We start from the raw sequence: 16,197 nt of genomic DNA on the forward strand, positions 1-16,197 counted from the left end.
ATAGCCTCACTTGGTCCAGGTTTTCTGACCCCCAGAAAATTCTGCCCCTTGTTGCATTTACTTCCATTTTTATTTTTTGAAATATCGGTTGATATTGGAAAGTAGTTTGTAAAATCCATTCAGTTGATAGGAATAGGATAGCATGATCACTTTCCTCGTTGAATGTGATTAATAGTTGACTCATTCGATTTTTTACTCCGGTCCCACATATAAAGTAGTCGAGTAGAGAAGAAGATCCATTACCCTGCCTCGTATAAGATGCTGGTTTATCGCCCTGCATATTACCATTTAAGATAGTCCCGTTTATTCTTGGGAGAAATGATAATAATGCTCGACCTCTCTTATCAGATCTCATTCCTTTTTGGAGTACAGGGAGTGATATTTCCAAGGATTCTTCTTTTAAAAGTAAAGCCCATTTCTTTATTTCACAGTTTGATATTTTTGCATTCATATCTCCCATTATAATATAAGGCAGGTTAGGTTGATCTTCAATAATTTGGGAGATGGTCTCCATTAGGCGTTCAAACAACAGGTCGCAGTTAGTGCTGGGGGGCGCATAAATGTTAAAGAGTAGTAAAGATGTGGATGATGTTTGGTTTTTTAGAGATACTTTTAGACATAGTAAATTATCCATCTTGGTAATAATTAATTCCTGCGACCAAGAGTAATCTTCTTTTAATAAGATTGCTAAACCACCTTTAGCATGGCCCCTTCTTGAGTTTTTTGCCAGGGTTTCAAAAACATAGTATCCTTTTTGTATAAAAGGTTTTGTATTCCATGTTTCCTGTAAGCCAATGATGTCGGGGAGAGTATCAGTTACATACTTCATTTTATTGTCCATCATCCCTGCCAGATTCCAGGATACTATCGTCATACCTTTGCTAAACTTGATTTTTTTGAGGTTTGACAATTTTTTTTACTGTTTAGGGTTTCAGATAACCATGCCCAAGATTTTGTCATATTCTCATTGTTGGTAGGTCTTAGTTCCCTGGACCATACTGACCTCTCTCCTTCTTTTACTTGTATTTTTAGCAAGTCTTTTCTGCTGGAATTGAATGTTATTTCTCCCCTGGAAGTACAAGGGAATTCATCACATCGGTTATTTTTGCCCAGGATACCTTTATTTATGTTGTTAGTAGGAATGGGATCCACTGCGGAAATTACATCATATCCGTTTTTATGAAGGATTTCCTTTTCCCTAAGAATGATTCCAGGTAGAACTGGTGAGAAAAAGGAGACTTGTGCTAATTTCTTATTTTCTTTATTTGGAAAGAGAACTAAATCAATTTCGTTGCTTGTCAATGATATTAATGATGGCATTTCTTGTAGTAGGTTCAATATTCTACCACGGTTTAGTGGCATCTTGTCAGTAGGGAACAGTTCCTCGATGATTAAGTGTTTAGATATTTTTCCTTCCCATGTTTGCGTAATAATATCATTCACTTCTTCAGTAACCTTAATTTGTTCTGCTGTTCTATATTCTACCACTGGACAAAATTCCTCAGCCTTTGGATTCAGCTCTGTTAACAGTGGAGAGTTTTGAATTTCTGAAGAGTTCATCACTGCTTTAGGAGTGAATTTTTGAAATTTCAGTTTGTTCCCTTTTTTCCTTTGTATTCTCCTTAGTGGTTTTCTCTTCTTCTTCCCCCCAGCATTTTCCTTCTCATCTCTTTTTTCAGTTTGATTTAGTTGACTATCTTTTTGTTCACTGATAGTGCCCAATAGCTCTACTTTGTTTTCCTTTATACCCTGATCCTGCTTGTTATTGGACTCTTTGCACGAGAAGATAGAAAAATGTTTATTAGCATTACCGGTATTAGTTTCCGGTTCTTCTTTAAACAGTTTTTTGAGAGAATATGTAATAAGAGGTTTATTCTTCTCTCTTTGATCCTTTGCTGTGGTCACCATTTTTCCTATATTGGTTGTTTGTGTACTGACTTCTCGCTGCTTTGGAGTTATGTTGATGTTATTTTGAAAATCTTCACCTGTTAATGCTTCAACTAGAACTGATTTTTTTGATATATCATTACTTAGAAATTTTTTCCTTTTTTCCTCCACTAAATGTTTCAGTATTCCTATTTGCACATCCAGGGTTTCATCGGAATTAGCAAGTATTTGTCCAAGATGAGTGAGCACTGATTCCAGTATTTCTTGCAATGTAAAAAGCGCCTTTGAGAGAGGAGACGTGATGTTTCCACCGGTTAAATGCGAAAAAATTGGATCTGTAAAGTTGTCTTGATTAGGATATAAGATAGGTGATTTTTCTGGTGAGCTGGTTAAAGGATGTATTTGACTCAGTGATATTTCGAAGATTTCTTGTTCTTGCTTCATATTCGTACTTGTAAACACATCAGGGGATAGTTCATGATCCTGTTTACTTAGTGCGATTAGTGGACTTATTTGAGCTGTTTCCACGGAGGGGTTTTGGTCTTTCTCTGTGAGGGAAATAATTGCCAAGTTGCTTTCTGATTTTGTGCGAACTGGATTGCAAGTAGGTTGTACAAAGAGTGGTAAAGAGTCATAATGGTCCTTAGTTGTAGATGACTCTAGTTTATTTGGTTTGTCCGTTGATAATGAAAAAACAGTTTTCCTCTTTGAAATAGTGGAAAAGTATGTATTTATAGCTGGGGTACTTGACAGATGACCAGATTTCAATGAATTTGCTACCGTCTTTGTAACAGCGGTTTCGGTCCCCATACGTTTAGAATAAACTGTTCGTGAGCGGAGTTTTCTTATCGCCCTCATATTTGAAATCTATATTTAGATGTATTCGTAAATTGGTATCAGAATATGGATTTTAAGTTACCTCTGTAGCCAGGCGTAAGTGGGGTGGCCCGTCCCGTCCTCAGTCGTCCCCGGACGGCCACAGACGGCCCGCCCTTTGCCCGGGCTTAGCCCGGCGTCCCGCACGCGTCCCGCTCAGCGTGGGGGGTGTGTCTAAAATAGGAGCAAGGGGCGGGAAGAGACTCCAGGTGCGCTCAGGTCTCCGCGCGCAGCACCCTGGGTCTCGCAGTCCCAGCCCCTGTCAGGCGGCCTCGATCGTCAAAGATAGAAACTTGAAGGAGCCTGTCACCTCGTATTCTCCGCGTTACAGGCAGCAGGCGATCAAATGGGCAACAGCAGTCTCAGGAAGCACAAAGCGCACACAAGCAGCTACGAGCGGCACCCGCGAAGCGGGGGCCGCGAGCTGTTAAAGCGCCTTCAGCCAATCCGGGTTCAGGATGCAGGCAGCAGGCAGCAGAGGCGGAGCAGGGGCGGGAAGAGACTCCAGGTGCGCTCAGGTCTCCGCGCGCAGCACCCTGGGTCTCGCAGTCCCAGCCCCTGTCAGGCGGCCTCGATCGTCAAAGATAGAAACTTGAAGGAGCCTGTCACCTCGTATTCTCCGCGTTACAGGCAGCAGGCGATCAAATGGGCAACAGCAGTCTCAGGAAGCACAAAGCGCACACAAGCAGCTACGAGCGGCACCCGCGAAGCGGGGGCCGCGAGCTGTTAAAGCGCCTTCAGCCAATCCGGGTTCAGGATGCAGGCAGCAGATTGTTATGTATGTATGCAATTGCCAGCATCAGTAGACGAGGGCATTCGATATCACCACTCACCATTGACCTATGGCATCACATGTAGTGTGTTGTTGAGCAGGTTTTATAGTAAGGACCATTTTGAGTACTACTTCTCAAATTATGACGTGGTACTCTCAGAAGTTCCAGTTCTTAAGGACATGAATAAATATGATTAATATAAGGAGGTAGAGAGGGATGCCTACGTATTTTGTGCCTACTATTACTTTGGATACATTGTATGCTCATAGACACATTCTGACCTGCATGTTATCTGACATCGAAAATAAGTTTGTGGATCAGATAGAAGATCAACATATGCAAACCTTATTTGGACAAGACCCCAAGCATAAGGTCATTCTGTGGACACAGGAAGAATTAGAGCAAAAGGCAAAGTGAAGTTCTGGTCCAACAGCTTTGGACTTTCAGCAGAAAGGGAAATTGTGCATTAGACATCCGTTAATATATTATGACAAAATATCTGTGGGTGGGAGTGATTGCGTACATATTTTCTTAACCCCTTGGGCGCGGCCACGATTCTTCGCCTGTGCGGCACATTCTGATCGCGGGTGCGGTCATGACGGCTGGGAGCCATCATCAGCACATGAGCACTGTGTGCCATGATGGCTCCAGGCCGTCATCAGCATGGAAGGGGTTAATTGAGGAGTCAATAAGAAAGGTGCACTTGGACAGATTAACCATAGTACCAAATGTGTATTTTGTGTGTGGAAAGAGTGGTTATGTGAAATTGCCTAAGAATAGGTATGGTACATGTCATTTAGCTGTGGTATTTCCCCAGATCTTTCATGTGGATGATTTATGGCCCTGGAAGGAAAAAGAGTTCACAGAGGAAAACGTGGTGCAAGTGCTGTAGAAATTGTTGGAGATGTATTTGGAGACAAGATACCTAGTGTGGGAGTGATTTGGAATGAAGTGAAAATTAGAAAGTTGTCAACAATAGTGAATAAGCTCTCTGTGAATACAGCCCAAATCTTATGACTTGTTGATCGGGGGATGGTTTCGATAAGGGCTATGGTTCTTCAAAATCGTCTTGCTTTAGATGTGCTATTAGCAAAAACCGGAGGAGTCTGTAAATTATTGAAAGTCCAACAGTGCTGTACGTATATTCTTGACAATAGTCGGAATATATGGAAATATATTAGAAATATCTCAGAGATACATCAAGATTTACATGATTTGGCTGCAGATGGACTTTGGGAACAAATTGGCAAGGGATTTGGAAAGATTGGAAGCTGGTTTAGAAGTCTGGGACAAGGAATAATGGGTTACATCTTGAAACCCATCATAATAGCTGTCATTTGTATCATTGTATTACTGGGAGCCTTGGCTTACAAATGGCAAAAAGCAAGACATCATGAAAATTCTCTAAAAAAGCTAGAGCAGCAGTTAGAACGACTGCAGGACAGTCATTACCTGCACCTTAAATGGTTAGAAAGATTCAGACAAGGACAGCAACCTACAAATTCTGTTTAGGTAAGTCTTTTCTACAAGGAGAAAACTATGAGAGAATAGAATGTTAGTGTTTTCACACCAGTCATAAGAGGGGGGAACTGATAGAGGGCTTGCAGCACTCTAAATTGTATGGGTGCATTATAGTCATGTTTCAAACGCACTCACATATATTTTTATTGTTTGCAGTATTTTATGCTTATTAAGATGCATTTATTCACATTATATAAGTATTGAAATGTAGTGTGCACATTCAAGCAGGATTTTACATGTATTAGAGACACTTATAATTCCTGTATGTGTAATATGCAGGATGAAATTATACTCATACAAATGTAATTGTGTGCTGTTTAAGTTGTCTGTACTGTAGGCACTAAACTGCAGGCTGTTTTTAGTTTTGAATCTCCTTGGTTGCTCAAGAAATAATTACATGAATCCTTTTTGTACTTATGGACAACATGCTCTCATCCTACCGCAGGTGCAGGAATTCGACCTCGTTTTTCTTAGATTTAAGGAGATACCCGGAATGTCTTTGAAGAAGACTGAAAGGCAAGAAGAAAGGATGCCTTCCGTGCCTAGCCTATCTGAAACCCAAGCCCACTGGAAGACAAGAAGAACTTAATTAAAGCTTCTATGGAAATCTAGTGAAAAATATGGCAAGTGAAACAGTTCATCATGTGACTTATTGTAGGTGGAAGATTTTTCTTTTTGTATGATGCGCAGGGATAGAAAAAGAGACTTCTGCATTTTTTGGAGTATAAGGAGCATCTTAGAACGAGCTCCATAGCCTTAAACTATCAGACCCATTTGACGTGAATACTTCTTATGTAGTCAACATGTGCTGACACATTTGAGGTATGATATGAGGGGTGTAGGTAGAACCCTCATAGAGAGCAGTGTACGGAAAGATAACTTATGTTTTTCTGCTCAATGAAAAGAGAGTTGGACTCAGCATCTATTTTGTGTTGCATTGTGATTTTGGAGTTCATCACATTATGCCTTTTATGCCGAATGAATTATATTCGTAGACTCGGCTCTGTATTGATTTTTATGTACCTATATACTCTGATATTAAGATATGTTTATATTCAATTATTTTTGGCCTCGTAATAAATCTACAAATTTGGAGTCCGGAGTCTGTGGCCATTTAAAGCATGACTAGATTGTTAATATAATCTCGAATTGTTTTGCTCCCCTCAACCACTTTCAGCAGGCAAATAAAAGACCATCTGTGCTGAATTTAGTAGAGAAAAGCAAGGAGTAAATTAAGCGTAATCAATCTCATAATATGATAGCAATATCATTACATTTTCGCTCAGCATTTCAACAGCCAATTTATCCATGTTCTGAAGTTCCAAAGCGAGATTTCTGGCTGGAAAGACTGGGAGTCAGTTTAATGAATGTGTCCGACAAGCTTTGGTAACAATCTGCCACTATGTCTCCGTCCCTAGCAAGGAGGACAAGACATACCAGACGTAGTCTGGAGGAAGGGTGGGGTTAGAGGGGGGGGGGGGGGTGGGAGGGAGAGAGAGAGAGAGAGAGCGCGCGCGCGCACAGGTCTTCCGTAGCGTGGCTCTCTCTCTGGTGTTATGTCACAGGTGTGTAGAGAGATTCTAGAACGACCCACTAATCACTGTAAATAAATGCAGCATTTTAACACTAATGAAAATCATATAATCATATAATATGCACATAAACGCTTAATAATAACCGTGCATTCTCCAGAGTTTCGGAATGGAAGGCCACAGTGAACCTAAACAAAGTGGGAGCCAAGTTGGTAAGTCCAAAGTTCAGGAAACTGGATCTAGCTCTTCTGAGCAGGGAAGAGGTAAAGGAAACACACAAGAGCAATGCAATATTACTGAGTCAAAACAGAATCTGGAGGCCAAGGTCACAGTTACAGGCAAAGAGAGTTACAAGAAACCAAAAAGGAAAATGTACTTTAATGCGCCATAGCTAAAACAGAATCCAGGCAGCATGGTTAAAATTAATGGTGGGGAACGGGAAACGGAGAACAAACTAGCAGCAAATTAGGAGCCAATACAAGGCGAATGTAGCCCAGAAATCCCACGCCTAACCCAGACTGGCCTGCTACACACGTAGCCCTAGCAGCCGCAGTGGCTTATTTACAAGCACCCAGCGCCGTATGTGCGTCACTTTTAACATGGGGAAAAGTGACATGAGGGCGGCGCAAGGGTCTTGTAAATAAGCCCCGTAGTTTTTAAAGGAATACGCCTTACCGTGGGTGGCCTGGAATCCTAGATACCTTGCTGATTGCCTCCAGGCCCCCTTTTCCCTGTGCTGGTTTCTCAGGAACGAAGCCACGAATCTGGGTGCCTGGACAAAGTCACTAGATCCCAGGAATGGTGGTCCTATGTTCTTTCCACGCTATCAGGTACTGCAACTGAACTGACCTTTCATCTTCCTTGAGTCAATGATGGACTCCACCTAAAATTCATGTGATGCATCCTTCTTTGCAAGCGGACGGACGGGGAGGTGGGGCTGCTGGTTTGGTACTGCACGTTTCATCCAGGAATTGTGAAATACAGGGTGAATTGTCCAGTCTTTTGGGAGTGATAAGGCAACCGTTCACTGTCCTGTCAACTTGGGACTGGAATTAAGCCTACAAATTAATATATTAATTTGGAACGGAATCCAGGCAAAGACAACAATCAGGTTGTTAACCAAACCAATTCCCCTACTTTGTATTTAAGTACTTTTTGTCGATGGTGATCTGAGAAACATTGGCAATCTGATTTAGGCTGCTGTAAGAAGTGTCAGACTGGCCGTAGCGGGCATTGGGCGTTTTCCCGGGAGGCTGGAACGGTGGGAGCCAGTTTTGACGCAGTGGGGGACGTTCTTTTGTTACTAGGGGCCGGTTTTGCAGCGGTCCTGCAATATCGGCCCTAGTGCCAAAAGCAGCACTGACTCACACTTGCACTCCACCCGATCCTCCAGGGCTGGTCCTATCAAAATTGCCAGGGCTGCTTTGGCTTCCCAGTTCGGCTGTGTCTGTAAGTGAAGGAGAGTGTTTGCTTGTATAGCGCAGATTTCCGACAGTAGAACAGCAACTGAAGGGCCCAAGGCTTGTGGAGAGATGCCTGCAAAAAGTTGTGGGTTAAAGCCAACAGAAAAATAGAATGGCCCATGACTAAGAGAGAAATGCAATCAGGTAGTAAATGTGAGTGCAGCTGAGATCAGCCAAAAGATCCCTACTCTTGTTGGTTTATGGTGTAGCAGTGGAGTTATTCTAACAATTGTTTGATTCTCTTAGTCTGGCCATCAGTTGAGGATGATGGCTAATTGATTTAAATGCATTCTACCAGGTGATGGATTCGAGTATTCCAGAATTCAGAATTGAAATGGGAGCCTGTGTTAGTTACTATTTCAGATGGCAACCCAAGTAATCTGACAATTTTTATCATAGCCAACTGTGCACATTTGGTAAAAACTCAACATTTTTGTTGGCAATATTTTTAATACAGCCTTTTTCCATCATGATATTTTTGTAGGCTATATATTGTCATACAAACTATCAAGGACACAGGAGAGGCAGTGTAGGAAAGGCGACAATGACTGTTCCAGCGCTCTGCCTCCCTAGTGGATCCGTGCTTGGGATTGCACTGGACAGGTGATTCTCAAGCAGAGATGCATCCCACTAGACACTGTTTTTTTATGCTTGAGGGTGGAGCAGTCCCACTAGGCATGGGTGGGGTTCTGCCTATCACTAGGGTAGGGTAACTAAGGGGTGTTTACCCCCAAACTGCTCCCAAGGGGGCAGAAAGCAAACTATGCATTGTCATTGTTCACTAGTGTCATCAGTAGGTGGGAAAGCAAACATTTTACAGCTGAGCCAGAAACTCAGTTTACACAACAGCACAAAGACATGTATGCATTCATTTTTGATCCATGCGAAAGAGATTGTTTCAGTGAGGTATTTTACTCGTAATGCAAAGATGAAACTAGGCCTGGTTGAAATGTTAATTATGCCGGAGTAATTGGAGCAATTTTAGTTTGTGTTAAACTTTTGATGTGAAATTACCGCAAATTACACAATTAGCCACTTTGTCTCATTATGAGTAGTTTGGCACAAAAATCCCTCTGCAAAGGCACAGGAGCAGTGAAGTTAGCTGCATGCTGCTGTTTGTGTTCTGTTGCATTTGGCTATATTTTCAGACTGCAAAAAGCCTCTTCGGGTCCATTTGGGGCGCAGGGGTGCATTTTGCACTAACATGATCACACCATCACACCATCACATTTCCCACAAACCACTTGAAACCTTTGCACGTAGCTCTTTCGTATGAAAGAGCGAGCATGTTTGCAAAAATGAATACAAAAAAAACTCAAGTACAAAATGAAGCACATTAATAACCTCTTAGTTATTTGTTATAAACAGATATTAAAAACAGTTCAATAGAAGTCAGTTAAAAAAAAGCTGCACTAGCTCGGCATTTGTATGAACATGCAGAAAGACTAGCTTTTCTCTACCTCTATAATGAGTGCAAAAAATAAACATGTTCTTTCTGCTCGTCATTGTCAGCTAAAAAATAGAGCAGAAGAAAGACAAGCAAAGTTCCGTTTTTGTTGCTTTAAACAACTGCATCAATTATGCTCCATGACCTGACCTGCCTATTACCTCAGCTGCTGACTCTGGGAGCAGGCATTGTGGCATCAGATCTCGACTGCAATAACTTATAATAGTCTAGTTCTGACAATCCGTGATGGTGCGTCACAAATTTGCTGATTATAAAGAAATTAGAGACTGGCATTTAAACAGGGATTACAGCACTCCATGTATTAATTCAATTGTATGCAGTAAGGATTGTACTGTGATAACATGACAGTATTACCTAGAACCACACACACCAGCCTCAAAGGTGCAACAGCATCCTATTAAAGGATAAAAGGGGCCTACTTCTTAAACTTCTTACTCAGCGACCTGCGGTTCATTCCTCATATCTTCTCTCTGATCGTACTACTGAGTATCAACCCCCAGAATATCATGGAACAAGAATATCTAGGGCAGAATATTGAGGCACCACATATCAAAAGGTAAGTGCTGTAGGGACGTTTACATTTACTATTTCTAACTCCAAAACTACATACTGTGAAGATATATGTACCACATAGGTATATATATATTTGTCGAGTTAGGAATAGAAAGTTTTACCTCTATTACCTATCAATATTTTCCTTTCGATATTTTGTCCTCGATATGGTGTCCCATCTATATTTTGGGCTCGATATTCAGATTGTACACCTTTAAGCGACTCTCACCTCTGCGTAACTGCAAACTAGGCATACCAGGCAACCGAAATTTATTTATTTATTTATTTTAAGGTTTAATAGAGCACCAACCAGACCCGTGAGGGTATCAGAGCCCTTTACATGATTGAGGGGTGGTATACAAAGGGCATAGGAGGGGAGGATATCAAAGGGAAACAAGGGTTATGTACATTATGTAGGAAAAACAGGCAGTCACAAATTCCGGATAGGCTTGGGATAAAAACAGGTAGAGTTATTATACAAGAGAGTAGGTAGTCTCAGCTCCCGGGTGGGAAGCCCAGAAGGTCGGGAGGTATCATTCAGGAAAGTCAAGGATAAAGCCGTCATGGAGGGTGGTACAAGGACGTAGAGGAGATTGTAATGGGTTCTTTTAAGTTTTAGCGGAGCGAGGTCATCGAAAATGTTGCATATGGTAGAGGAGTAATGTTCAGTGAGGTTGAGGACCAAGGTGAGATGAGGGGGGGGGAGGGAGGTCAGTCTCGCTGCGTGCAACCAATTGTCTGTGATCTAGGTTTTTCGTATCTCTAACCATCGTTTGGGGAATACGGGTTGAGGTGCCCATGTCTTGTGGGTGCCGGGCAGAAGGAAGGAAATAGCGTGGTGGTCGGACCAGTCACAAGGGTCAATAGAGATAAGTTTGACTGCTGATTCCTTGGTCATGAACTAGTCTAGAGTGGAGCCTTTCGTGTGAGTAGGGAGTGTGCAGGCTTGGGTAAAGGCTTGGTCGGCCAAGAAGTCTTTGATGGCATTGACCTGTGGGTCTTTGGGATCGTTCCAGTGCAAGTTGAAATCACCAAGGAAAATGAAACTAGAGTTAGGGGAAGACTTGGTTGTGATGATTTCCATAAGATGGTCAGTGAAGGTGTCGCTTTTGCCTGGAGGGTGGTAAAAGATATGAAGTGTGCACATTTGGGCGCTGTTGTTGCAAATGGAGAGAGCAAGGTATTCAAAGGAGTCTGTGGGATCACCCAGAAGTTCTGTAACAAGGAGGGAAGAGCTATAAATGCAGGTAATGCCACCTCCTTTTTTAGGTCGAACGACCTATCTCAATGCGCATGGGCATTGAGAGGGAGCTCGATATATAGCGTCTTAAACAGACTTTACCTAACTGGGCGATTTGGTGCTGTGCCCGTGGCTTTTAGGTCAATGCGCTTGCGCATTGACCTAAAATGCGCGTGCACATCACCAAATCGCCGTCTGTTCCCTCAGCCGCACTCCTCCCACACCTTTGAAGTGAAGCTTAGCTTCACTTCAAAGGCCCCTGCTGCTTTCACACCCTCTCCCCGCTCCGCCCCCTCCCCTGCCCGCTGTGTCGCATTTCTCCTCCCCCCTCCCCACAGCAATGCCCTCAAGTGTCCGGGAGCCCCGCGTCTGTCATAGTCTTCTTCTAAAGCAAAGGGGCTATTGTTGGGAGACCGACGTCTGCAGACTGTGAGTTTTGCACTATCGTTTGTGTAAAAGACTTCTTCCTACCTAAAAATCGACACAATAATGCATGTCATACTAAACTATAGCACTAAATGCCAGTTTTGCATATCACATCATTACATATAATTTTGTTCCATTTTTCATAAATGTATGCGAACTAAAAGAAAAGAAAATTACACACATTTCACACACCTCTATAAATACTACCTGCTTAGTGACCTCTACCTTTTCCTCAAACTTTCGCCTGCTTGCTTTGTCTTTGTTCCATACATCACCGACGAGGCAGTAAGTGGGCTAATCAGCAAGCTCATGCTACCCTTCACCTGGTTTTGCCAACACTAACCTACTATAGCAAGTGTTTCGATGTCTTCTTTCTCCCTTCCCCATCATCCTCTTCCTTATCTTGCAAAGTTTGAAGTGCTCAACACCTTCCCAGTGAATCGGGTACAGGCAGAACTCTCAGCAAATAAATTCCTTCAGCCGCAGCTTGACACAAATGCATAAAACACTCACTGGATCTTAGCATTTGTGAAGGCCGTAAAGTGTGTGTTACTTTGTGCTGGGGGGAAATTAGTAGTTGCTCTGCCATATGACGTAAAATAATAAAATGACCATGCCTAAGGCTATAGGCCTTGTTTGTTTATGTTAAAGCCAATAGGAGCGGCTTATTTTAGTGATATGTCCATGTCATTTTGATAAAGACAATAGGATTCTGGGTATTGTCGCACCACACGTACCACAGGCTGGAATCCTGTCCCTTGATTTGTGATATCCTTAACAAAGCCAGTAGGCACACCTTCTTGATAGTGAATAACTGTTCAGATTTTTGCTATAGGGATATAAAGGGGTTTTAATATTTTGAAGGGTATGGCTTGCTGGTGCAAACATTGTGCTTGAAGCCTCAGAGATGATCAGTACAGGCTCTCTTTAGAAGGTTTATTGCCCACTGTGACATTTCCTTATAATATATGACTTAAACACGTGTTATTCTGTGACACCCATTTATGAAGTGTTCCGAATTGTAATTCCACCTGCAGTCCTGAACGTATATACAATTTTGCACATTGTATTTAGTTATGTGTGTAAAGTACGTTTCCATATTAAAGAAAGTTGTCTGTCATAGTCTTCTTTTAAAGCGAAGGGGCTATTGTTGGGAGACGTCTGCAGACTGTGTCCAGGAAAGGCCTTTTCCCAAAATACACCCGAATAGCGGGCTTCATTTGGACAAACGGGACGGATATTTGCGAAGAGTGTACACATATTTATTTTACACTCCAGGGGAACACTTGTTCTAGTGTGTACCGTGTGCACAGCAAGCCGTTACCTGCGCACACACGCCCACGGACACGCACACAATGGTGCAAACGCGCGCGCACAGACACATACAGAGAAACACACTTGCACGCATATAGACACACACACTACACACAATAGCACACACATTCACATTAACGCAGGCACGTGCGAGCACACATACACACGAACATACATGTCGTTTTGCAAAGAGACTCCCACAGATGATGATAAACACCCGCAGGCACGCATTCACACAGAAACAGTCGCAAACACACAAATACTTCTACAACAGATGTCCCTTCAACCATTTTCTAACAAAGACTGACAGAGACACACAGACCTTCCCAGAATAAATGCACGTGAAAACGGACAGACACGCACCAGGACACACCACACAGACGCACACTGGAGGAGTGTAACAATGTCCTACCACTCACGCCTCCAGGGTCACCTGGTCACGTGCATGTTACCCACATGTGTGCCACTGCTGTTATGTCAATAATGCCCAGCTCTGCTGATACAAGGCTTCTAGACAATATACACAACCACCCCATCCACCACCGCATCCACCATCACCACATCCACCGCATCCACCACCACCGCATCCACCACCACATCCACCATCACCACCACATCCACCACCACCACATCCACCATCACCTCCACATCCACCATGACATCCACCACCACCACATCCACCACCGCATCCACCACCACCACATCCACCACCACCACCACTCCCACCACCACTGAATCCCCCACCACATCCACTACCACCACCACCCCATCCACCACTACCACCACCACCGCATCCACCACTACATCCACCACATCCACCGCATCCACCACCACATCCACCACATCCACCGCATCCACCACCACATCCACCGCATACACCACCACATCCACCATCACCATCACATCCACCATCACATCCACCACCACCACATCCACCACCATCACATCCACCACCGCCACATCCACCACCACCACCACATCCACCACCACTTCCACCACCACCGCATCCACCAGCACCACATCCACCACCACCACCACTACATCCACCACCACATCCACCACAACCACCACCCCATCCACCACCACCACCCCATCCACCACATCCACCGCATCCACCACCACCGCATCCACCACCACATCCACCATCACCACCACATCCACCACCACCACCACCACATCCACCACCACATCCACCACCACCACATCCACCATCACCTCCACATCCACCATGACATCCACCACATCCACCACCACCGCATCCACCACCACCACCACACCCACCACCACTACATCCACCACCACATCCACTACAACCACCACCCCATCCACCACTACCACCACCACCGCATCCACCACCGCATCCACCACAGCCACTGCATCCACCATATCCACCGCATCCACCACCACATCCACCGCATCCACCACCACATCCACCATCGCCACCACATCCACCATCACCACCACATCCACCATCACATCCACCACCACCACCACATCCACCACCACATCCACCATCACCTCCACATCCACCATGACATCCACCGCCACATCCACCACCATCACATCCACCACCGCCACATCCACCACCACTTCCACCACCACCGCATCCACCACCACCACTTCCACCACCACCACTTCCATCACCACCGCATCCACCACCACCACATCCACCACCACCACCACCCCATCCACCACCACTACCACCACCGCATCCACCATCACCACATCCACCACCACTGCATCCACCACCACATCCACCACCACCACCACCACCACCACCACATCCACCATCACATCCACATCCACCATGACATCCACCGCCACATCCACCACATCCAACACCACCGCATCCATCACCACCACCGCATCCACCACCACCACCACTCCCACCACCACTACATCCACCACCACATCCACCATCACCTCCACATCCACCATGACATCCACCGCCACATCCACCATGACATCCACCGCCACATCCACCATCACCACCACATCCACCACCACTTCCACCACCACCGCATCCACCACCACCACCGCATCCACCACCACTACATCCACCACCACATACACCACAACCACCACCCCATCCACCACCACCACCGCATCCACCACCACCACCACATCCACCACCACATCCACTGCATCCACCACCACCGCATCCACCACCACATCCACCATCACCACCACATCCACCATCACATCCACCACCACCACCACATCCACCATCACCTCCACGACCACCACCACATCCACCATCACCTCCACATCTACCATGACATCCACCTCCACCACATCCACCACATCCACCACCACCGCATTCACCACCACCACCACACCCACCACCACTACATCTACCAGCGCATCCAATACCACCACCACCCCATCCACCACTACCACCACCACCGCATCCACCACCACCTCCGCATCCACCACATCCACCGCATCCACCACCACATCCACCACCACATCCACCATCACCACCACATCCACCATCACATCCACCATCACCATCATGTCCACCATCACGTCCACCATCACGTCCACCATCACATCCACCTCCACATCCACCATCACCTCCACATCCACCATGACATCCACCGCCACATCCACCACCACCACATCCACCACCGCCACATCCACCACCACCACCACATCCACCACCACCACATCCACCACCACTTCCACCACCACCGCATCCACCACCACCACATCCACCACCACTTCCACCACCACCGCATCCACCACCACCACATCCACCACATCCACTGCATCCATCACATCCACCACCGCATCCACATCCACCATTTCCTCCGCATCCACCACTTCCACCGCATCCACCACCACCACTTCCACCGCATCCACCACCACCACATCCACCACCACATCCACCACCACATCCACCACCTCATCCACCACAACCACATCCACCACAACCACATCCACCACCACCACATCCACCACATCCACCACCACCGCATTCACCACCACCACCACACCCACCACCACTACATCTACCAGCGCATCCAATACCACCACCACCCCATCCACCACTACCACCACCACCGCATCCACCACCACCTCCGCATCCACCACATCCACCGCATCCACCACCACCACATCCACCGCATCCACCACCACATCC

The sequence above is a fragment of the Lissotriton vulgaris genome, chromosome 9, assembly GCF_964263255.1.
Source record: "Lissotriton vulgaris chromosome 9, aLisVul1.2, whole genome shotgun sequence".
Classification (NCBI taxonomy): domain Eukaryota; kingdom Metazoa; phylum Chordata; class Amphibia; order Caudata; family Salamandridae; genus Lissotriton; species Lissotriton vulgaris.